The sequence below is a fragment of the Heterocephalus glaber genome, unplaced genomic scaffold (assembly GCF_053883595.1).
Source record: "Heterocephalus glaber isolate CG9 unplaced genomic scaffold, H.glaber_assembly_v1.0 deba00001497, whole genome shotgun sequence".
Classification (NCBI taxonomy): domain Eukaryota; kingdom Metazoa; phylum Chordata; class Mammalia; order Rodentia; family Bathyergidae; genus Heterocephalus; species Heterocephalus glaber.
This window is the reverse complement of record NW_028258320.1, coordinates 31,548,338-31,572,939: the sequence shown is the minus strand read 5'-3', so window position 1 is coordinate 31,572,939 and position 24,602 is coordinate 31,548,338. Positions and strand designations below refer to the sequence as shown.

The window sequence follows — 24,602 nt, the reverse complement described above, 5'->3', positions numbered from 1 at the left end:
CTTCCTTTAAAGTCTTTCACTAGATACCACACTTCCATTGCCCCACTTTCCTTTCTCTTGGAATAGTTTTTTCTACTAAAAAACATCTCATGTTTACTGTTTTGCCAATCAACTTCTCATCTTGCTCTGCTACTCATTTCTGAGGTCTCTATATAGCATGGATCCCATATTTTGGCCTAAATAGAAAAGTCTTCTATTGACATCCCATTTATATGTCAAAACTTAGCATAATCTCGGTAATTATCATTATTACCATCATCAAAATAGTAGTATTCAAATTTGTCAAATGATTTCCATGTTCCTAATGTTGTGCTAAAAGGATTAATTCATTCAATTAGCACATAAATTCATGTCATGGGCTCCATGATGATACCCATCTAACAGATATAGAACAAATGCCAAAGTAACTCCCTGGAAAGTATGTGACTCATAAATGGCTAAGCTATTTTTAGACTCTTATTTAATTTGTTGGGAACCCCACACATTCTTTAACACTCTTTACATAATTTGATTAGAGACTAAATTCGAACACCTAGGCTTCCTGGGATGAACACAAGCTACATGTTCCTGGCACTATGCTATTCCACTCTTCCAATTGAAAATAGAAGCCAAAGTAACACAAAATTATACAACTCACGAGTGCCAAGGTGATTTTTGAATTTTCATTTAACTGATTAAAAATTCTTGAACTCTAATATTAATCCATACAGAATTTACTGAAACCCAGTGGATTCAAAAATCATTTCCAAGCACTTAAAGAATTTTTTTCTAAAAATTCCCTTACTTATAAAATTGAGGATGATAATTGCAGCAAAACCAGGGAAATTTATAGTCATTAATGTGCTAAGCCCTTTGAAAATATAAAGTAGCATTAAATGTTAATATTACTAATCCTCTTAATTAGAGAAAATGGCAAATGTGTCCAAAAAATCTTTAACTAAATTAATTACCATTGCATTTGTGTAACTAAGTTTCAGTATTACAAAATATGTTTTAAGTTGATTAGACATGTAGTTGGATGCATTTATAAATGTCCATTACTAATATGCTATATTACAGAAAATATGTTTTGTTGTTATTACTAAGGAGTGATATGCTTTGATTAAATATTTACATATCAAAATTATTGGGCTTCCTCTGTTATAACTTCACTTATAATAAACTTGGAAGTATACATATCCTTATTGAATAAAAGATTTAAAGAGACTTATACCAAGAATATTTGCTTTCATTTTTAACAAGGAAAATTAGAATTTAACCTACAGCACCAAATTAAGTTAGGAGCAAAGTACAATTACAATAATTATAGTAAGAAACTTTTTTTGTGTTTAAATAAAATTTGTTTCTATGCCTTCTGGGTGTTTTCCTAAAGACTTACTTAAGTGCACAACTATTTCTTGTATTTTTAGCAAGGAAAAAAACTATATGGGAAGGATTGACTACATACATATTTTATTTAAACATATTGCATATTGGACATAAGCATTTTTTAATAATAAGAATAATGGAATATAATCACAATCCATATATAAAGATTCAGGTTATATAATTTTTCAAGCAAAACCTCAATTGTGATGTTTGTATTCTATTTAAAATAAGCATTACTGATGATAATATTCATGTTAAGGACTTTTAGTTATTTGAGTAGGTTCTAAGTCACTGTACTTCTTATTATTAGTAGTAACATCAGGCTTTGGTTTTGAGATGTTAATTATCCCCCTTTAGTCACTGGTTCTGTTAAGTGGCATATTCTCACCATCGTATGGACCTATTGTCTACCCTGTTTCTATGATATTTCATTAGTTTGAACCTTCAGAAATAATCCTGATCATTTAAATTCCAATGCATCAAAATTTTATAGAGTGAACAACAGAAAAAATTTGTGAAGATTAAAAGAAAAGGGAGGCATCTCAGTTTTAACAACTTTAAAGAATACATTTTTGCTGTGGTAGTTTTTGAAAAGTTTTGAAAAGTTTAAGAAAAGATCATTTACCTCTATTTACTTTAAAAAGAAGCTTATTGAGATTTGAAGATTTTTATTCTATTTTATGTTTTCTTCAAAAAATTTATTGATAGTCATTTGCAGCTTTGTAGTTCCTTGAGGCCTAGATCTGGCAGAGTATCTGAACAGCAGGCACCCAGTACAAGCTTGTCAAATTGAACTGAAAAGATGCCAGTCATTAAAAAACGAGAGAAAAAAAAAGAAGCAAAATAGCAAAAGATAAACTTCAACTCTGACAATTCCTGGGCAAGTGCTAAATATACAAAAATGTAGTCCAAAGACAGCGCCGCGACCCCGGAAGCGCCTCGTTCGGGGAGGCAGCGGCGCTGCAGTGGTCATGATGGCTTCGGGGCTGGGCGGCTGACCGCTGGCCGAGGAAGGGGTCCAGCGTCCAGAGTCTTGACGGCTGCGCCACGGCCGCCTCTGCCGCCTCCTCGGAGCATTTTGAGAAGCTGCACGAGATCTTCCGAGGCCTCCATGAAAACCAACTGGGGGTGCCCGAACGGCTGCTGGGGACCGCCGGGACCGGACCAAGGAGAAGTTGATCAGAGATTTTGATGAAAAGCAGCAGGAAGCAAATGAAACGCTGGCAGAGATGGAGAAGGAACTATGGTATGCACCCCTGTCTTTCCGTAACCCCATGATGTCTAAGCTGCGAAACTACCGGAAGGACTTTGCCAAACTGCATTGGGAGGTGAGAACCACACCTTTGACAGCCATACCTGGGGGCCGAGGAGAAATGAAGTATGGCACATATATTGTGGAGAATGAGCATATGAATCGGCTACAGTCTCAGAGGGCACTGCTTCTTCAAGGCACTGAAAGCCTCAACAGGGCCACCCAGAGTAATGAGCGGTCTCATCGGATTGCCACAGAGACTGACCAGATTGGCTCAGAAATTATAGAAGAGCTGGGGGAACAGCGAGACCAGCTGGAACGCACCAAAAGCAGACTGGTAAACACAAGTGAAAACTTGAGCCAAAGTTGAAAGATTCTCCGTTCAATGTCCCGAAAAGCTGCTGCTTTCCATTGTCATCTTACTGGAGTTTGTCATCCTGGGAGGCCTGGTTTATTACAAGTTCTTTTGCAAGCATTGAACTTCCTCTACGAAGGGCTTTGTGGACCAGAACCTTGACCCTGCGGATGAATGGTGTTACGGAGGATGTGGAACAAGCATGTTGCTGCTGTGGGCTAACAGTTCGAGGATGCACCGTGTAGCCAGACTTGGGAAGATGGGGGCCAGACAGAACCATGTAAATGTGAAGGAAGAGCAACAAGACCAGTATGATATACAAAGGTAATAAATGTTTATGATTTCTTCAGATTAAAAATATATATATATATATATATATAAACTGTTACGTGAACGGGTAGGAAAGATTAATATAGCCTGATTATTTCTAATGGACAGAGCAACTTGGATTTTCCATTCTGAAACACTTAACAGTTTCAGAGTAGTAGGCTCTCTGTTACTTGATCTGGCTTTGTCATGGGCCTCTGGCACCTTACAAGCAAATGCAGACCTGAGGCTTTTTGGTTCTTTGTTTGTTTTATTACCTAGTAGATAGTTATAACAATGACAACAATAGTGTAAGAATAAAAGAACAGAAGCTGCAAACAGCTGAGGCCATTTTACTTATTTGAATGGTGTAATACCATAGATTTATAAATTACCTATTCCCGAAGAGATCTGCTGCAGAAAGCTTCTAAGAATTCAGTCACCAAATATTATAGATTCACCCATTCAATTGATGATGCTTTGTATAGAATTATAAAATTAAAATTTTAAAAACTCGTACACAAAAGAAAACCCACAAGACTACTTCTGTCCTAAATTAAGGGCAGTTTAGTCTAATTTCAATTTCTAATTTTATTTAGATAGGAGCATGTGCCATGTGAGAAAATTCAAGGAAGATCAAAGAAGAGAAGCAAATAAGACTCCTAATATTACCAAGTCTTTCCTACCTTTTAATTTTTGGAAAATGAAGCTCAGGGAAGTATAGAGGAGCTAAACAGGAAAAAAAACTGGTGAAAGTAAATATAAGGTTTTCCTCTAATAACACAAGGAAAACTGTTAGAAATAGAGGAATAAAGTAACAAAACCTCACGAAGAGGTTCAGTTGCTTTATTTAATACAGTCACTTAGTAGTAACACTTAATTTCCCTTTAAAACGTTAAAAACATAGGAAACAGTTTTCTTTCTAGAGATTTATCTGTTTGGTACAGCACATGTATTACTTCATAAAAGAGTTAAATTGTAACAGCCTTTGTCATTGCTCACGTTTCATTTCCGTAAGGATAAAAGCAAGAAGTTAATAAAGAATATTAATTGACTAAAATTAATTTCAATGTTTGAAGAAATTTTCTTTGTAATCAACTTTTGCTTTTCTTTCTGAAAAATTTCACCTGAAAAATGTGTGAGTTTGTGGGGAAAAGTAAGGAGAAATACATAGATAAAGATCGCAGTAAGAGCCGGTTTTAAAGAAGCACGATCCCATTTTTTCATGCATAACAAATTTACAATAATGTATGAGAGTTAGGTGTTCAATTTTCATCTAACAAAAGTTGTCAAACTGAGCTTTTTTTTCATAACTGAGTTATACTGCAAAATAAAAAAAAATAATACTCTTTATATGTCCTTAGTTTATGTATATTTATTAGGTAGTAATATGATTTACATTTCTAATATACATAGTTTGTATAGTGTATTAGATATATTAGATTAATATATTATTAATGTATTAATATATTGTAATGTATTAATATATTAGATATATAGTACCCATAAATACTATATATGTATACACATAGTAGAGACATGTACACATGTTAAACTTGTATTCATAGACACTGAGTTTTATTATCCCTAGACATTGAGTTCTAGCTATGTACAGGATTTTCAAGATTTCACTTAAGAGATAGCCATAATGACAAAAGTCATTTAATATATATATATATATATGATTTCAAGTAGGAAAATAAATTCTACTGTTAGCTTAACCTAAATAAATAAATACATAACTACATAAATAAATATATGCTTTGGGGGCAATTTCTTATAGTATTGAGTATCTTTCGTTTGCCCTCCAAGTCCAACCATTCTCTCTCAAACTCACTTTTTGCACGCAGGAGGACAAACACATAGTGGACTATTTTCCAAGCTCTCTTGAAGTGGGAGTTGGGTTCACCAAATGAAAGCACTAGCAACAGATTGGAAGGCAAAAGAAGCAGGAGTTTGGGAAGTTGTGCTTCTCGCTCCCTTCTCCTGTCAAATTACTTGTATTGACTATGTTCCTTGACTCGAAGTTATAGATGTTGCCTGTGTCCTTTGTTCCCAGCCTTCTCTGTGTGTACATTGTGCTGACTTCTCTATCTACCTCTTTAGGATAAGTGCTGTCACCTGTACCCACTTCTCCTAACACAGAATTGCTAGACTCTCCCCATGCAGTTTCCCTATGGGATGCCAAAATCCTTATCACATATTTCTCAAGTTTTCATGTTTGATTATACTATGAGATTTCTGCTGAAAACTTACATGCACCCCAACACTACCTGGAAATTTTAATACTTTGATTTGAAGCTCTTTTTCTACAATGATATTAGGCACAAACTTGATGGGAATTTAACGTGATTTTTTTTAAATACCTTTAAAATTATGTCAAGTATTTAAGTAAGGTTTATATCTGTTGCTTTATCTAATTTCATTTTTATTTCTTATGAAATGTAATTTATGCTTTATGAAGCAAAACATATATAAAACCAAACAAACAGAACATTTTCTGGAGGGTATTCAAAATATGTCAAATCCTGATACTTCTAGAAATGCATTCTAAAAAAAGAAACTTGAATGTGTAGTTAATTTTAATTATGAAGATATTAATTTCAACTATGCCTTAGAAGTCAATAATTGAAATAAATCTCCATATCCAACTTTATAATTGCTAGGAATGGGATGCTAAAAAATGAAATCTAGGCTTTTAAAATAACATTAACCAAAATATGTGTTCAGAGTATATGAAAAGAAAACAGAGTCACATTGTAAAAGATAGTAAGGTAGGATTTCTTTTACAAAATATATGTCGATCAGAGGGTTGTAATGTTTAGGAAGATTGAAATGTTCTCAGCTAATGTTCTTCTAAAATAAAGTTGAACTTTTTCTGCAATAAATGCTCTTCAATTTTTTCCTGTTGTCTTTCTATACTCAGTGAAGCAAATATGTATAAATTATGTATCAAGGAAAAAAGTCAATAATTTCAGTTTTTAAAATGAAATGGGAAGTCACATAACAGAGGAGAAGAGATAAAGATTAGTTACAGCTCTCAAATATAAAAGAAATTTACTTTGTAGCTCTGGAAATAAGTGAAAGGGAATATTTAACATATATTAATAAAATATATAGTTTTGCTATTTGTGACACAACAGAATTATTTTGTTGTCAATTACTGACCATTGGAAAAGATTGCTTAAAATTGAAGAGGCATGTGAAAATTTTTTCACCAAAGCAATGAAAACTACTAAGATTAAGCAAATGACTACTCAAGGGTCTTTATTCGATCCTTAGATTCCATTACGTAATGGAGTTAGTATAATCTAGATATCTGAATCGCTGGACTGTCATTTGGATACCAACAACATACAGTTCATTTGGGACTCTTTTTAGGCTCGTATTTAGTATTCATTGGAAGAAACATACACATCAGATGTTAGACATGAGGACCACATAAATATTTTTAGACTGTGAGTCCTAAATATAAAAGGATGTGTTAGGAGCCTGGAACAGAAAATCACCTTTTGTCTATTTTTGTCAAGTATACATCATTCCTGTAACTGTCTTAACTTATATAATGCAAATACTGAGCAAATTTATTAGAAAATATACTTCCACTTATATATGCTATTAACCATTCTCCTTACAAATGTGTATGTATGTGTATATATAACTGTTAAAATGATTGAGTTCACTACATGGGTTTAGCAAATTTTTACTTTCTTTTGGATAGAGTAATAATGTAGGTTCTATTTTTGAGTTGCCTTGTGGCAAAATATGTAAAAACATTATATTTTTTATTGAAGTTAAACTCCAAGAAAATAAAAGGAAAAAATGAAACTACAAAGTAAAATACATATTAAACATTTCAACTGTGAAAAAGTTAAACTATTTCAGAAAATGCTGAAGTGTGGAACAAAACTCAAAAAGAAAAACTAGCAATTACTACAAATAATAATTTTCAGACATAAAAATTATGCAAATGTGGCTGCAGGAAGTTGAGATGGAGCAATGTATTTGATGTTTTCAATGTTACAAAAATTACAATTACAAATAATTTCCTATTTAATCAAATCTTTATGTGAATAGTAAATATAACCCGATAAATTATACTGTAGCAAAACAAAATTTTTACTATCCATCATGATTGTTATTGTGTCATAATCAATGTTGACATATAAATTATTTCAATTTGTCTTTTACTTCAGGAGTTTAAGAAAACAATTAATATTTCCCTTGAGATATATGATACATCCCTGGATAAATGATGTGACCAGAAAAGTCTTCTGCAGGACTGAATTGAGATAATGTGGAGGTTAGAGAAAAAGTAGGCATGCACATAGTAACACTAGCTTCAAAAGTCTGCTTCTGATTACAACAATGATTTCTAGCTCTGTTACAAATGGGCTGTCTCACTTAATAAAAGTCTTGGCAATGAAGTTATCATATATATCATCCATGGATTATTGACTTTTAGTCAGCAAAATCCACTGAAATATGTTGAACATAAAAATTATACAAATATAATTTTGTGTGGTAGAGTATCTTTCAGCTTCTTTGGAATTTGTTTTAACCATGAATAGTGATCATGTAACCTGAGTGTAGTGAGGTGAGCATGCCTGTAATCCTAGCACTCCATAGGCTGAGGCAGGAGCACGGTCATGAGTTTGAGGTCAGCCCTGGCTAGATAGTGAGTTTAAAGCCAGCCTGAACTACATAATGACCCTGTCTCAAAGAAATCACATAAAATGAAAAAGATCTAAAAAGTTCTTTTTTTTTTTTTTTTTGGTATAGAGATAGAACCTAGGGCCACACACATGCTAAATCAGGGCTTTGCCACCAAGCTACATTCCTTCAAAGACCTTTATTTCTTTTTAATTCTCTTAAAATGATCTTGATTCCGACAAAATATTAATATACGTCATATAAAATCTTGTTTTTAATTTTCTATTTCCTTTTAAGCTATATCTGCACTAGACAATTTTGTGTGATCAAAATGCCACCAATTTTAAAGTTTTGCACATTATGACATTCATTTACACTTAGCTTTATAATAAAATACTAAAGCAGTTGTCTTTAAAATTAGCTGCATTTTAAGATAAACTGGAAAACATTTTAAACATCTGATGCCCAGGTGACATCACAGACTAATTAATAATGAATCTCTGCTCCTAGGACCTAGGTAATAGCACAGCCAAGGTTAAAAACAACTGCACAGAACATAGTTTGCAAGAAAGGATAAGTCCTAATGTTCTACAGCACAATGACCAGACTGCTTTTCACAACCGTCACAGGATATTATGAATGACTAGAAGGGTGGAGCTCAAAGCCTCTAAACACTAAATTATAAAGAGAAGATGCTAATTACTCTGATTTGATCAATACAGGGTTCATCCATGTGGGGAAATAGCACACCATACACCTTAAGTATGTTCACTTATTTTGTGTTAATTAAAAATTTAAAATCAAGGTTTAAAGGAATGAAAGTGCTAAAAGTGCTGATTTGATGATCATTACCCATTGTATAAGTGTACCATATTATCACATTGTACACCATAAATTAGAAAACTTAAGTGAAACTTTTATGTAAATGACTTCAATATAACAAAAAATTGACTTGATTTTGAGCTCTATTACATCTTAGTGCCAACTCGCAGACTCTTTCAAAAATAGAAAATTCAAAAAGAAGTAGAAAATTCATTCCAGATTGGAAAATACAAAAGACCCTGAAAATGTAAGTATTTGTATCTACACATTCCTGTAATATTAGAGTGAGCTAAAGGACATCTTATTTTGATTACTTGGAAAATAAGTAAAAGTTTCCAATCTCATTTCAGAAACTTTCAAATTCATTTTAGATAGAAATAAGATATTTTGTGTGAAGTTAGCATCCTTTTATATTCTTTTACTAATTAAATAATTTAAAAATTATCTGCTCTGTTTATTTAATAGATTGAAAAAGAATTATTGTTAACCTCAGATCCATAATCAACAGAAATCAAGAGGTGGAATTACAAGTGCATTTACAAGAGGTAAAAAGGTTTAAGAACAGACACATTTAATTCCTAGGCAAATCTTCATCTAATTATTTTAAATGGTAGTGATTATAATGTGTGATTATGACAATCTGGCTCAGGTATTTGTTAATTATACCATCATGTAGAACCAAAAATTATAACAAATTTTAAAATAAAAAAAGGAAAAACAACATAAGACTTTATTTAATTTTGGTAAATTTTTTGAGAACCTAAAATTTCCAAAGCATGCTGATTTACTTAACTTGATCCTATTTTGTTGTTGTTGTTTATTTACTTGTTTATTTTAACAAAATCTGAACCAATATGCTGAGAAATATCCAAAGAGGGTTGTGCATGACACTGAATTCCCAGGTCCCACTATGCTTTAGAAAAATCATGAAGTATTCCAAGTAATCACTCAAGTTTCTTCTCTGCTCCACTGTGGTTTGGTAATACGAGAAGAGTTAGTTAACATCTGTCTCTCATTTTTTGCATATATAAGTTAGACAAAATATTATTCATGTCATTTATCCCATAAGATTATTATAAAATACAGTAAGAGATAGAAATTTACAAAGTGAAAAGTCTTATATAAGTAAGGTATATTTGGAATTAATAGTATTTTCTTTCACCATTTATTTTATTGAACAGGTTTTTGCACTATGTAATTAGGATTTTAAAGTTTGACTGTAAACTTCAAGTTATATAATTGAGTCAAACAAACAAAATCAAACAAAAGTCCTTTAAATATATGGAAGAGGCTGTATAGTTTTTATCTAGATTTCCCCCCCACACACACACACACAGCCTCATGTGCTCATAGATGCGACTTTTTGGAGGTAATTGGTTTATGGGAGCATAGACCGCATGATCGGATCAGCCTACTGTTCAGTTTATGACCAAATGTGACTTGTGATGAAGCCTGTTGGGAAGAGGTAAGTTACTGGTGCATGGAATGGAAGAGTAAATCTCCTGCCAAAACCTTTATCAGTCTCTGCTTTCTAATTGCCATGTCCTTCTGCCCTGCTGCCCCACCTCGTAGCCAGCCAACTATGGATTGAAACCTCTACAAACTGTGAGCCAAAATAATCCTGCCATCTTTAGAGTTATGGGTGTTGGATATTGTGTCTCAGTGACAAGAAAGTAACTAAGACAGGAACAAATTAATTCCTATGATCATGATAATACATATTTCTGAAGATATAGTTTATACTTCAAAGACACAGGAAATAAAACAAAAATAGACTAACAAGAGTGCATCAAACTAATAATCTGCATAGCAAAGGAAACAACAGACTGAAAAGGTAACCTCAGGAATGGGAGAAAATACATGCAAAGTACATATCTGGTAAGGGGATAATTCCAAAATATATATGGATTCCAACTACTCAATACCAGGAAAAATAACTAGTGATCCAATTAAAAATGAGATAATGACTTGAATACCTTATAAGTAGTGAAGATGTGTATGGAATCTGATCAATGCCACTAATGATCAAGGAAATGCAAATCAAAACCATAATGAAATATTACCTCACACTTGTTAGCATGACTAGTATCGAAAGGAGACAAGGGGGAAGAAAGGAGCGGGGGGAGAAAGAGAGAGAAGCTAGTAGGATGTCAAATATTGTGGTTACTATGTAAAAGTATAAGAAGATTCTAATTACAAAATTAAATAAACAGAAATATCATATGATGTGACAATCCACCTTCTGATTCTTTATCCAAAAAATTGAATAAGGACCTCAAATATAGATTATTAGTGTTCCCACATTTGGCAATAATCAAGATGTGGAAACAACTTAAATGTTAATGGAAAATGGATAAAGAATGTAGTGTACCCGTACAATGTAATGTTATTCAACTTTAAAAAAGGGAAGTCGTGCCATATGAAACATGATGAGTGAATGTTGAGGACATAAAGGTAGGTGAAATAACTTGTTACAGGAAGACAAAAACCATGATTCTGGTCATATACGATATCTAAAATAGTCAAATTCATAGAAATAAAGAATAGAAGCCACAGAATAGAATAGAATGATGTTCCCAGGTCAGGAGAAAAGGGCATATGATTAGTAGCTAATCAATATGCTTAAAATTTCAGATATAAAATTGAATAAACTCTAGATATTTTACATACAATATCAATTAATATGCAGGTGATATGTTATCACAAGGTATTTCAATTTATGTTTATTTTACAGTTTTCTTGGCCCTATCGAACAGACTATGCCTAGGAATTCTGGTAAATGGGAATCAAATAATTTTAGCCATATTTATGGTAGCTTACCACCTCATCTGAAATCTGTGAGTAATCCAAGAGAAATGTTAGCCTTTTTTGCCTTTATGCCCTCCAATTGTTTTACTAAGTGATATTCAGTGAACTATTTAGGAGAATTTGACATGCCTTATATTGTACAATATGTGAGAACTTCACAAGGGAAATGTAGGTATTTATTTCCTTAATAGACCTTTCAGCATATTAGAAGGATCAAGCTAAACAAGATAATTTCAATGCAAAGCAGAACTACTAGAAAAAGATGTGAAAGAATGATGTAGGAGCACAAACTAATGTAACGAATTCAACCTAGAGAAATTCACAAAGGTTTTCCATTAGTGATGGCTTTTGAATTGAATTCTGTAGGAAGAGAGTATAAAGGAGGCAAAAGAGAATTCTATGGAAAAGTCGTAATCAAAGTCACACTAGCAGGTGTCATTTTGCGTTTTGTGAAAAGTCATTGTAAGGAGAAAGGTACATAGGAATAACAAGACATGCATGAGACAGAAGAAGCCAGTTTGGACTAGATTATTCAGACTCGTATACAAGACTAGATTTTTTTTTTGTAAAATAGCTTGGAAAGACTGACAAGTAATATATGTTAATTAAGTGGATTAAAATGGCACTGGCTACAAAGATACGTGATAGATATTATATAAATTATGATAGTGATGTGAATAGGAATACTGAGTGAAAGAATAATTGTTAAGATGGTGTTCAACAAACTAGAAGAAACATTTCTCAGGGCTGATTTAACACAGCAGGGATAAAAGTTGCTTTTAGACAATTTTGCAGAGTTTACTGAAAATGTTCATTGACTGGATGTAAGGTAGAGAGAGGCAGAAATAAATGAATGTGATTTCTTGAAAAGAAGATGAATGATGAAGAGGAGAATTAAGTTAGAAAATACACACAAAAGAAAAAGTGAGATAGTGAGAGAGGTTTTAGAACAAGAGAGATTTTATTTTATTTTAGGCCTTATAATTTGAGTTTCATAATATGTCTAAGCAAAATTACCTACTTGTCAAATGGAAATTTTTCCAGGACCTGAATCTTCAAAGAATCCTTGGGTTTGTAGATTAAGATGAGTTTGTGTAAAAGTAATAAAGAAACACACAGAGAAAAGCTATAGCCTGATAAAAAACAATCACAAAGTTCACAGAAAAGAAACAGTAAGTACCGATAACTTTTAATATAATATACGTGTTGCAAAATGATGTAGAGGAAAAAAAGGGCAGAGCAAGAAGAAAAGGAATGGAAGGAGGGGAAGGAAAGAAGCAGTAGAGCCAAGAGAACTAGATGTGAACTATGCCTTGGGAGTAGGAAAAAAGTTCCTTTTCTCCAAAAACATTCCCTGACTTTCATTTGCTAGTTAAAAATAAATCACTTTCATGAATGCATTTCTAAATATGGGGAAGATATGCTATTTCAATGTTTGGGTAACTTGGCAATTTTAAAAGGTAAAAAATGAAATCTGACTTGATTGCATAAAGCTGTAATTCTTCTATGTATAAATACAGGTTGGAGGATCTTTACACTTTTTTAGTTTGATTTCTTTTTTTTTTTTTTTGAGATCAGGTCTCACTACGTAATCCAGCCTGGCTTCAAACTCGGGTAGATCCTCCTGCCTCAGCCTCCCAAGTGCTGGGATTAAAGGTGTGTACTACCATGGATGGCTACTTGCACTATTTTTAATGACTTTAACCAAGGTACATTTATTGCACTATGCAAAAACTACACTATACCAGATTGCAGGAGATGTAGAATAGTGGTTCCGCCACCTGCCCTGCAAGAGCAAGGACCTGAGTTCAATCCCCAATACTAAAAAAAAAAAAAAAAAGATGTGGAATACAACATTTGCTCCAGCATTACAAGCAGTATGGAAAAGGGCATGCATTATACTTTCAAATCTTGGTCCTTATATCCATAACTAAGTATCATCATTGCTCCTCTAACATTCTCATGGCCCTTATAATAATCATGTGACCAGGTGTATAGAAAAGTGGTGCTATCTTGACATTAGCATTAGAACTACCAAAAATCGCATCCAATGGTGACAGGGTTGGCACCTCTGTATGTCTGTATACTTAACCATTGGAGTTATATATCAAAAGGAAAGCATCTTCTATTAGATATTGTATATTCTTATTAAATATTCAAGGTAAATGTACACTGTTCACAACAAGGTATGTTCAAGGTTTGTATCTATCAAAAATCTCAAAAGCACTTAATTGTACTATGTCCAAGCATAAGAACAAATAAATAACTCATGAATTAAACTAACACTTTTCACTTAAATAATTTTGCTATTTTACACAGTTTTCTTGAGTAGAAGTGCTCTGAACACAACACTACTCTGTGAAAATAAGATTTAGAAAATGAACACGAGATAATATATTGTTAACAGTAATACAAAAGCAAGTAGAAATGGCTCTGTAAACAGTTATAAGAAGCAAAAAAAATCAAACTATCCTTAAGTAGTAGACAAAATAGAATTTGATCTTCAAAAGTGATATATTTTGTATTGAAGACTTCTGTGTATTGTGTAACTCTAACTTTAAGACCAATAACAAAGTATTCTAATTAGAAAATATCCCTTGAAGATTTTAGATCTAAAAGCTGGCAATCTAGTCACTATCAGAGACTTGTTAGAAGTGAAAAAAGGCAGTTTAAATTTGTTTAGCAAAACCATGATTCCAAACTAATTTTAATTTATGCATAAGGGGCCCATTACACTTGTTCTTTTTTAAAAGAACCTTCTTAATTAGAACTAAATCATTCATTATTCACTGTGATACAGGTTTTATACCCTTAGGTTCCATGTGATTATTCATATCCTCAGCTGACAGAAAAGGGAAAAAGCTATTCTAATGACTTAGCTTGGCTTTGACTCACTGGTTTTTATGTCACTTTAAGTTTCAATCTGGGTTACAGAGAGTACTAAAGCACAGGAAAATAACATTTTGGTAGATGGTAAAGGATAAGTGTAAGTCACTTCAAGTTGTTGAGACTTTCATTAAATATACCAAGCTATATCAAATCCCAACACTATCTCAATGAAGGGCTAAGAATTTTTGTTGTATTTACTTAAGAGCTTAAAATGTTCTATTCAGAATCCAGCAGTCAACTTTCCAAATGGTGTGATTAGACATTTACTTTGACAATGTTTGCTGAAGACTCAATGATGTCACCAGATTCAAAATATCTAATGATTTGAGATATACTATCTAATGTTCTGAGTGTTTATGGGATACCAACAACCCACATACTAAACAGTTTTCTAGAATTGTGTCACTGCCACAGTGTTCTATTTGTATGGTTGTCTAATGCACCTAAATTCAGTAAGAAATTTTAGCTAAGAGGAGTAAAAATCACACCTAAAGACACCATGCAAGTTACAAGAGAGAACATATTCTTAAATAATACAATATGTATGTATGTATTTATTTATTTATTTTAATTTTTATTGAGTTTACTGGTACATTTAGGGATACCTTACGATCATATTCATCATTGAGAATTTGTACCTGCACATGATATATCATGATTCTTGTTTTTTCCCATTCCCCTGCCCTCCCTTCAACTCCACCCCCATATACATAAGCTTTGTTTCCAATTTCCCTTTGTACTTTCAATAATTTTCTTTTGCTTCTTTCCTTTTCCCTGCCCCTCACAATACGTATTTATAAAATCAAAATTTGTCAGTGTCTGAAAGAATATGTGAGATAATTTAAATTAGGTTTTGCATTTTAAAAATTAAAATTGAGATGAAGTGTAAAGAACTAATAAATGAAAAAGATAAGTAACAATATCGAACTGGGTGATGCTTTCTTAGTTATTATCCAAAAAAGGATACTATGTAGATAAAAAAAAATAGCTAAATAGGATTATATCACATTCAAAAACTGTTCAGCAAAGGAAATAATAGGGGAAAAAGACAACTCACAGACTAAGGATATATATTTGCAAGGCATATATTTGTTAAAAGGTTAATAGTGAAAATATGTAAGGAACTCAATTCCATAACAAATACAATAACCATATTAAAAATAGGCAAAAGACCTGAATAGTTATATCTTAAAGAAGAAATATGAATGATCAGTGGATATGTGGGAAAAATGTTCAGTGTTATTAATCATTAGAGAAAAGCAAATTAAAACCACAATGATACATCACTTCACATGTGTTAGAATGGATCTTATCAAAAAAGATGAAAGATAAGGGTTGGCCCCATGTAAAAAAAGAGAACTTTTATATACTGCTTTTGGGAATATAAATTATTAATACTATTTTGGAAAACATTATGGACTTTCTTAAAAACCCTAAAAATAAAATTGCCATAAGATCCAGTAATCTCACTTCTAGTTATCTATCCAAAAGGAACTGAGCCGGGGATTTAGCTCAGTATTTCTGCAGCCTGCCTTGCAAGCACAACGTCCCGAGTTCGATCCCCAGTACCAAAACAAAAACAAGAACAAAAGGAACTGATATCAGGATATTATAGAGATGTCTGCAACTTCAAAATCATTGTGATATTATTCAAAAGATTCAAACATGGAAACACCCTAATTGTCTACCATTGAATATATGAATAAAGAAAATGTGGCATATATACACAATGGGATATTAATCAGTCTTAAGCTAGGAAATTCTACCATTCATAACAAGATGGACAAAGCTGGAGGATATTATGATAAGTGAAATAATCTAAGCATAGAAAGGAAAAAAAACACAGTTGAAGAAATCAGAGGGAGAGGGCAGGTGTTAGGCAAAAGGTAAACAGTGCAGTTAGAATAGGAACAATTTCTAGAAATCTACTACATTAAACAAAGAGTGTAGCCCTGGTGTGGTCATGCATGCCTATAATCCCAGCACTCAGGAGGCTAAGGCAGGAGAATCACTGCTACTTTGAGGACAGCCTGGACTACATAGTGAGACCTTTTTCTCAAAAAAGAAAATAGAAATAATGAAAGCAGTTAATAATTATGTACTATAAACTCAAAATTGTTAACAGAGTAGACTTTAAATGGCTCCATCACAAAATATTGATATGTATACACTAATCTGATCACTTCACAATATATACATGTATCATAACATCATGCTGTATGAAATGAACATATAGAATTATTATTTGTCAAGTGAAATGTTTTTCAAAAGTTGGAGCTGAGGCTAGAATCCAGTGATCTTAGTTCAAATTATTTTCTTTTCTTTCTATCATCTTCAAGTGCTTCCTGGGATTTAAAATTAAACACAAAATGTCCAAAAGAATACATTATAAAAAACAGGAATTTACAGAATGCAACATATAATGCCATTTTTGTAGTCAGATGTGTAAGATCCTACTTGAAGAGGACAGCTAAGAAAAGATTTACACTGGATCTTCAACAATCCTGAATTTCTGTGACTAACCTAAAGCTTCAAAATACAGGAGTTAACTAAAATCGGTGTTGTAATTAGGAAATGAAAATTCTTTCTAACTAGCAAAAATAAGCATATATTTTTGTCTATACTATGCAGAATGCCCAAATAGTCAATGTGAAAAACCTTATAAAAAAAAGTCAGAAACCTTGAGATCTCATCACAACTTTTATAACTCATGCCTTTGTAACTATGGGGTAATTAACTTATATGCTTTGAGCATTGCTTTTAATAGACAAAGAGTCCTTATTTAAAGACCATGTTCCATGCCTATGACTAAACTGTTAAATGAATTGATTGGTAAATGAGGAATTTGATATAGTATGTACAGTATTCAGAACAAAGAAATGATCAAAGGAAACTCTAACTTGATGACTTTGCTTTTATTTGTATAACTCTTACATGCAGTACTGGAATGTGAAACAGAATATAAAACTATAGTACTGTATTATACAATACAATCACAAAAATTACAGTACTATATAAACAAGATGTACAGTACAAAAAAAAGACACTGAGGCCATATAAACAGAACTGTACAAAACAACAACAAAAAAGGTAGGTCATAAGGCCAAACAACATGGCTTGCTCATAGTCAGAACACTCATTAAATAGGCAGATTTTTATAAGGAATATCTCTATTTGCATAGTTCCCATTTGATTTTGTTAAAGTCAAATATTAACACTTTATACATTAAGTTAACTAACTAGGTTACATTACTAAATAAATTATGGAATGATTCTCTTGCCCTATCAAGAGTACTGACTTCCTATTGGGAAAGCTGAGACTCTCCAACATATACATATTTATTCCCCACCCTGTGTCAGGATTTCACTAGGCACCTCACTTTATATTCTTCCAGTAGTCCATAACTATTTTTCTCATGTATTGTAATTTCCTTCTCATTATGTTCTATTTGGGGCCCAAAATAATAATTGTTCAAAGTCTATTATCCACATCTTTTGAAGGGAGTTGATGACACCATAGCCTCTCTTTGGCTGCTGCCTTAATCCTGAGAATTCCCAGGGATCTGTAAATATTCTCCTCAGGTTGCCTGGTCACCAGAGAAAAAGTATCAATGAAAACATAAGAAGTGGAATCAGCCTGCTGCAGACAGGCAGGTCTGCCCACACCCTACCGAGGTCCCCAGTCATGTGGAAGACACCAAATCACCCCACTGCAGACAGACAGGCACCTGATTCCACACTACAAAGACGCAGAGGACACCAGACTACCAGGCCAAGGTACTGAGTCCCACTGTTCCTGGCCCAGAGGTAGGGGCTTCTGATCTGTCATCCCACTGCTCCTGGTCCAGAGGAAGGGGCTTCCCAGTCACCATTCCTCCCGCTGCTCCCAGCCCAGAGGAAAGGGCTTTGGGCAAACTTCTGTCCCTCTGCTCCTGGCCTAGAGGAAGGGGCTTCCGGGCCACCATCCCTCCCACTGCTCTCAGCCCAGAGGGAGGGGGTTCTGAGCCACTATCCCACTGCTTCTGGTCCAGAGGAAGGGGTTTCCTGGACACCATCCCTCCCACTGCTTCCAGCCCACAGAAAAGGGCTTTGGGGTCACCATCCCTACCATTGCTCCTGGCCCCTGTCCCACCTCACCCAGCTCAGAGGAAGTAATCCATGTAGGCGCTAACAGCCCCCCACCCCAGGTGAAATGAGAAAACAAGTAAATAAGTCTCAAAACCAGACTTCCAGATCACCTACAGCAACCTCAAAGGGAAATGAGATGGAACACTCTGATACTCAACCACCTGGACCCACTGAACTGGCAACAAAAGGGGATCTGGAAAAAAGGAAATCAGAAATAATTTCTCAGATAACAGGAGAAATTGTGCCCCTAGTGCAAGACATGATTAATAAATCTGGAGAGGAGCTGAGGAACATGATGGAATCCCAACATAAGAAACAAATGGAATCCATAAAATAGATGCAAATAGATTTCCAGGACATGAAAAACTCCATTGAAAGTCTACACAGCAGAATGAGCAAATGTGAGGACAGAATTTCAGATATAGAAGATAAGATTGCAATTAGTGACCAGGAAAAGAAAAATTGCTTCAAAATTATAAGGGAACATGAGAAATCAATCCAGCAGCTGCTAGATGATGCAAAGAAGAATAACATAAGACTGATTGGGCTCAATGAAGAAACAGGAGAGAGTGCAGATGACATAAAAAAATCTCTTCACAGAAATAATGGCAGAAAACTTCCCAAGCAGGGGAAAAGAACTTGACATACAGATAAGTGAGGCATATAGGACTCCAAATAGCCTTGATCAAAAAAAAATCTACACATAGGCATATAATTGTTAAGATTCCAGAAGCACAACAGAAGAACAAAGTTCTCCAAGCAGTCAGAGAAAAGAAACAAATCACATACAAAGGAAAGCCCATCAGAATCACAGCAGACTTCTCAACACAAACTATCAAGGCAAGAAGAGCTTGGAGTGACATATTCCAAGCCCTAAAAGGAAACAACCTCCAACCCAGATTGATGTACCCTGAAAAACTGTCTTTCAAAATGGATGGAGAAATAAGATACTTTTGTGACAAAGAGCACCTTAGAAACTTCGTGAATACCAAACCAGCACTCCAAAGAATTTTACACAATATCCTAGGAACAGACATTGAAGAGCACAACCCCAGAAAGCAAAGCAGGATGAACCCATCTGGTATGACAAGAAATTAAATGTAAAGGGGGAGAACCCAACAAAAAGTAAAAGTCATGGCAATGACAAGTCAATACGTTTCAGTTATAACCGTCAACATTAATGGTCGCAATTCACCAATCAAAAGAAATAGACTGGCAGAATGGGTCAAGAAGCAAAATCCAACAATATGCTGCATACAAGAAACACACTTAATTCAAAAGGAAACTCATAGACTGAAAGTTAAAGGGTGGAAAACAATACTCCAAGTGACAGGAACCTGAAAAAAAGCAGGAGTAGCTATCCTCTTGGCAGATCAAGTAGATTTCAAACCAACACTGATGAAGAGAGAGGAAGAAGGATGCTACATCCTTGTAAAGGGAAGAATTCAAGAGGAAGAGATGACAATCATAAATATCTATGCACCAAACACTAGTGCACCCAACTATATAAAACAAATACTAACGGACATGAAAAGTCATATATGCACTAATGCAATTGCAGTGGGGGACCTCAACACCCCACTGTCACAAATAGATAGATCAACTAGACAAAAAATAAGTAATGAAATACTAGAACTCAATCGAACTCTTGAATAAATGAACTTAACAGATGTTTACAGAGTCTTCCACCCCACAAAATCAGAATACACATTCTTCTCAGCTGCACATGGGTCATTCTCCAAAATAGACCACATACTCACACATAGAACATTTTAAGTAAGTGCAAAGGAATTGAAGTTATCCCCTGCATATTATCAGACCATAGAGCGATGAAATTGGAGATCCATAGCAAAAGAAACTCAAAAAATTTCATAAACACATGGAAATTGAACAACACACTTCTGAATAACCAATGGGTCACAGAGGAAATTAAAGAAGAAATCAGACAGTTCCTTCAATTAAATGACAATGACAATACAACATATCAGAATCTATGGGACACAATGAAAGCAGTCTTAGGAGGGAAATTGATAGCAGTGAATGTGCATATTAGGAAAACAGAACAAGCCCAATTAAATAACCTGAGGCTGAACCTCAAGCTTCTAGAAAAAGAAGAGGAGGCCAACCCCAAAGCTCATACAAGGGAGGAAATTATAAAGATCAGAGGAGAAATCAATGCAATGGAGACTAAGAGAACGATACAAAAAAATCAATGAAGCCAAGAGTTGGTTCTTCGAAAGAATCAACAAAATTGACAAACCTTTAACCAACCTTGTCAGAAAAAGGAAAGAAAAGGCCCAATCCATGCAATTTGGAGTGAAAAGGGTGAAATTACAACAGGCCCAGCAGAAATCCAGAGGATCATCAATACCTACTTCCAGAACGTATAGGCCAATAAGATGGACAACACAGAAGAAATGGACAGATTCCTAGATACATATGAATTACCAAAGTTGAACGAAGAAGACCTAAAACTTCTGAACAACCGAATATCAATGAATGAAATTGAAAATGTAATTAGAAACTTATCAACTAACAAAAGCCCGGGCTCTGATGGCTTCACTGCTGAATTCTACAAGACATTTAGAGAGGAACTGCTGCCACTACTGTTTAAACTCTTCAATGAAATTGAAAGGGAAGCAATACTCCCAAATTCATTCCTGGAAGCAAGCATCACCTTGATCCCCAAAGCAGAGAAAGACCCTAATGAAAAAGAGAACTATAGGCCAATCTCACTAATGAACATAGATGCAAAAATCCTTAATAAGATACTGGCAAACAGAATGCAGAAGATCATCAAGAAGATCATACACCCTGATCAAGTGGGATTCATCCCAGGGATGCAGGGATGGTTCAATATACGAAAATCAGTTAATCTAATACACTATATCAATAGAGCCAAGGACAAAAACCATATGATTATCTCCATAGATGCAGAAAAAGCATTTGACAAAATCCAACATGCATGTATGATAAAAACACTACAAAAAATTGGAATAGATCTTCTCTACCTCAATCTGATAAAAGCCATCTATGAAAAACCAACAGCCAATATCATACTAAATGGTCAAAAACTGAAATCCTTCACACTAAAATCAGGAACAAGACAAGGATGTCCACTATCACCACTCTTGTTCAATATAGTTCTGGAAACATTAGCCACGGCAATTAGACAAGAGAAAAAAATAAAAGGAATAAAGATATGTAATGAAGAAGTCACATTGTGATTATTTGCAGATGACATGATACTGTATGTAGAAGACCCCAAGAACTCCACCAAAAGTCTTTTAGACTTAATAACCAAATTCAGTCAAGTAGCTTTTTACAAGGTCAACACACAAAAATCAATAGCTTTCCTCTACACAAAAGACAGCCTCACTGAGAGAGAAATAGGGCAAATAATTCCTTTCACAATAGCATCCAAAAAACTGAAATACCTAGAAATTATCCCAACGAAAGAAATCAAAGACCTCTTCTCTGAAAACTATGGCACTCTGAAAAGAGACATTGAAGATGATATTAGAAAATGGTCAGACATCCCCTGCTCCTGGGTAGGAAGGATTAATATAGTGAAAATGGCTATACTTCCAAAACTGCTATATAGATTTAATGCAATTCCAATTGAGATCCCAGCAGCATACTTCATAGACCTTGAGAAAACAATCCAAAAATTCATTTGGAGCAAGAAGAGACCCAGAATAGCAAAAGCAATTCTAGGTAACAGAGACATGGCAGGGGCTATCACAATCCCCAACCTGCAACTATACTACAAGCCTACTGTGATAAAAACAGCATGGCACTGGCAAAGAAACAGACTTGAGCACCAGTGGAACAGATTAGAAAATGCAGAAACAATGCCAGACACACTCAGCCATCTCATCTTTGACAAAGGAGCCAAACACCCTCACTGGAGGAAAGATAGCCTCTTTAATAAATGGTGCTGGAGAAATTGGGCTTCAACTTGCCAAAGATGAAAACTAGACCTATATCTCTCACCATGCACTAAACTAAAATCAAAATGGATTAAAGATCTAAATATTAATATAGAAACTCTGAACCAGTTGAAACAGAGGTTAGGTAGAACCCTTGAAGACATCGGTGCAGGAAAAGATTTTATGAACAAAACCTCAGTTGCCTGTGAACTAGCACAAACAATCAACAAATGAGATCTCTTCTTATTAAAAAGCTTCTGCACAGCAAGAGAAACCACCAGCAGTGTGAAGAGACAAACCACAATGTGGGAAAAAATCTTCACCTGCTCTTCCTCAGACAAAGGTCTACTATCTCAAATCTATAAAGAACTTCAAAAGATCAGACCTCCCAAATTTAAAGACCCAGTCCAAAAATGGGCGTCTGAAATGAACAGACATTTCTCAAAAAAGTAGAAATAGCAAATAAATACATCAAAAAATGTTCAACATCACTGGTCATTTGAGAGATACAAATGAAAACAATGCTGCAATTCTACTTCACTGCAGAAAGAATGGCTGCTATCATGAAATCAACCAATAACAAATGCTGGCAGGGCTGTGGGGAAAGAGGAACACTGCTCCACTGCTGGTGGGAGTGTAGACTGGTGTAACCACTGTGGAAATCAGTATGGAGATACCTCAAAGAACTAGGACTGGAAGTCCCATTTGACCCCGCTATTCCACTGCTGAGGATCTTCCCAAAAGAATTAAAAGAATCATACCACAGTGATATATGTGCTCCCATGTTCATAGCAGCGCAGTTTGTAATAGCTAAAACTCGGAAACAGCCCAAATGCCCATCAACTGGAGACTGGATAAAGAAAATGTGTTTTTATAAAATGGAGTACTACTTAGCCATAAAAAATGAGAAATTAGAGACATTTATAGCTAAGTGGATGCACATTGAGGCAATACTCTTAAGTGAAATAAATAGGACACACGTGTGTAAATACCAAATAGTTTCTCTGGTGTGAGAAACTGAAAGTGTAAATAAGGACTAAATGTATAATAGGTCATGTGAAATAGGAAGAAAAGGGGCAAAGGGGAAGGAAGTGGGAGGGCTAGGGGAAATTAAAGAAGGGAATGGGATTAATATGAGAAAATGGAAAAATAGGAACGAAATCTTTGTAAATAGGGAGGAATGGAGGGGTTGAAGGGAGGGCTGGGCAAGTGTGAAAAATAAGAACCAAGAGAGGCTATGTAAAGGTGCAAATTTCCAATGATGAATGTCATTATATTGTATACCTAAAATGTACCAATGATTAGAATGAATAATTGATAATGTAATATAGGAAGAAAAGTTCCAAAGGGGTAGGCGTAGTGGGAGGGGCAGGGGAAAGGAAAGAAGGGAAAGGAAAAAATGATGAGAAATGGAAAAAATTGAAATAAAGTCGTTGTAAACAGAGAAGGGTGGAGGGCGTGAAGGGAGGGCTAGGAATGGGGAAAAAAGAAGAACCAAGATGCACTATATAAAGGTACAATTCCCAATGAGAAATGTAATTGTGTTGTATACCTTACAATGTACCAATAAAAGAATTTAATACAAAAAAAAAGAAAACATAAGAAGTATACTGCTTTTATTCTTTAGAATATATGCCTGATCTTATAATATGTGAATATATTATTGACTTCCAGACATTCAATTTTCAAGTAAGTAAGCTCTTGATTAATCAGAAACATCTTTCCTTTCTACCAAAATGATTTTGGGTAAACCATAATGTAATGCACAGCAGTAATATTAAGCAAGTTATTTGTGTTGATGATGACTATAATCCTAATTTCTTTTTCTGATTTTCTTAATAAGCTCATAACATGTTCTGTAAACTAAGCTTCTTGAGTAAGTCTGTAAAACTTCTGTTTAGTCCCTCAAATTATTTTTTCCCTCTAAAAGTCTTATCAACACAACTCAGACCAGAAAAAACATGCATCATTCATAGGATAAATGTTGATGAAATCATGTTCATTCCTTTATTGATATAAAAGGCATGTAAACAGACACTTTATTTGTTTTTGTTTTCGGTACCGGGGATTGAACACGGGAACTTGCACT

The 24,602-nt window shown here is 34.3% G+C and overlaps 1 protein-coding gene and 1 pseudogene across 1 annotated transcript in view; one reads left to right on the top strand and one right to left on the bottom strand.

Moving 5' to 3' along the window:
- The window catches only part of Pcdh15 (protocadherin related 15), a 1,622,160-nt gene that overhangs the window by 1,583,996 nt on the left and 13,562 nt on the right, over positions 1-24,602 (bottom strand). The gene's annotated exons all lie outside the window — the stretch shown is intronic.
- LOC101697547 (vesicle transport through interaction with t-SNAREs homolog 1B pseudogene) lies at positions 2,518-3,243 on the top strand (annotated as a pseudogene).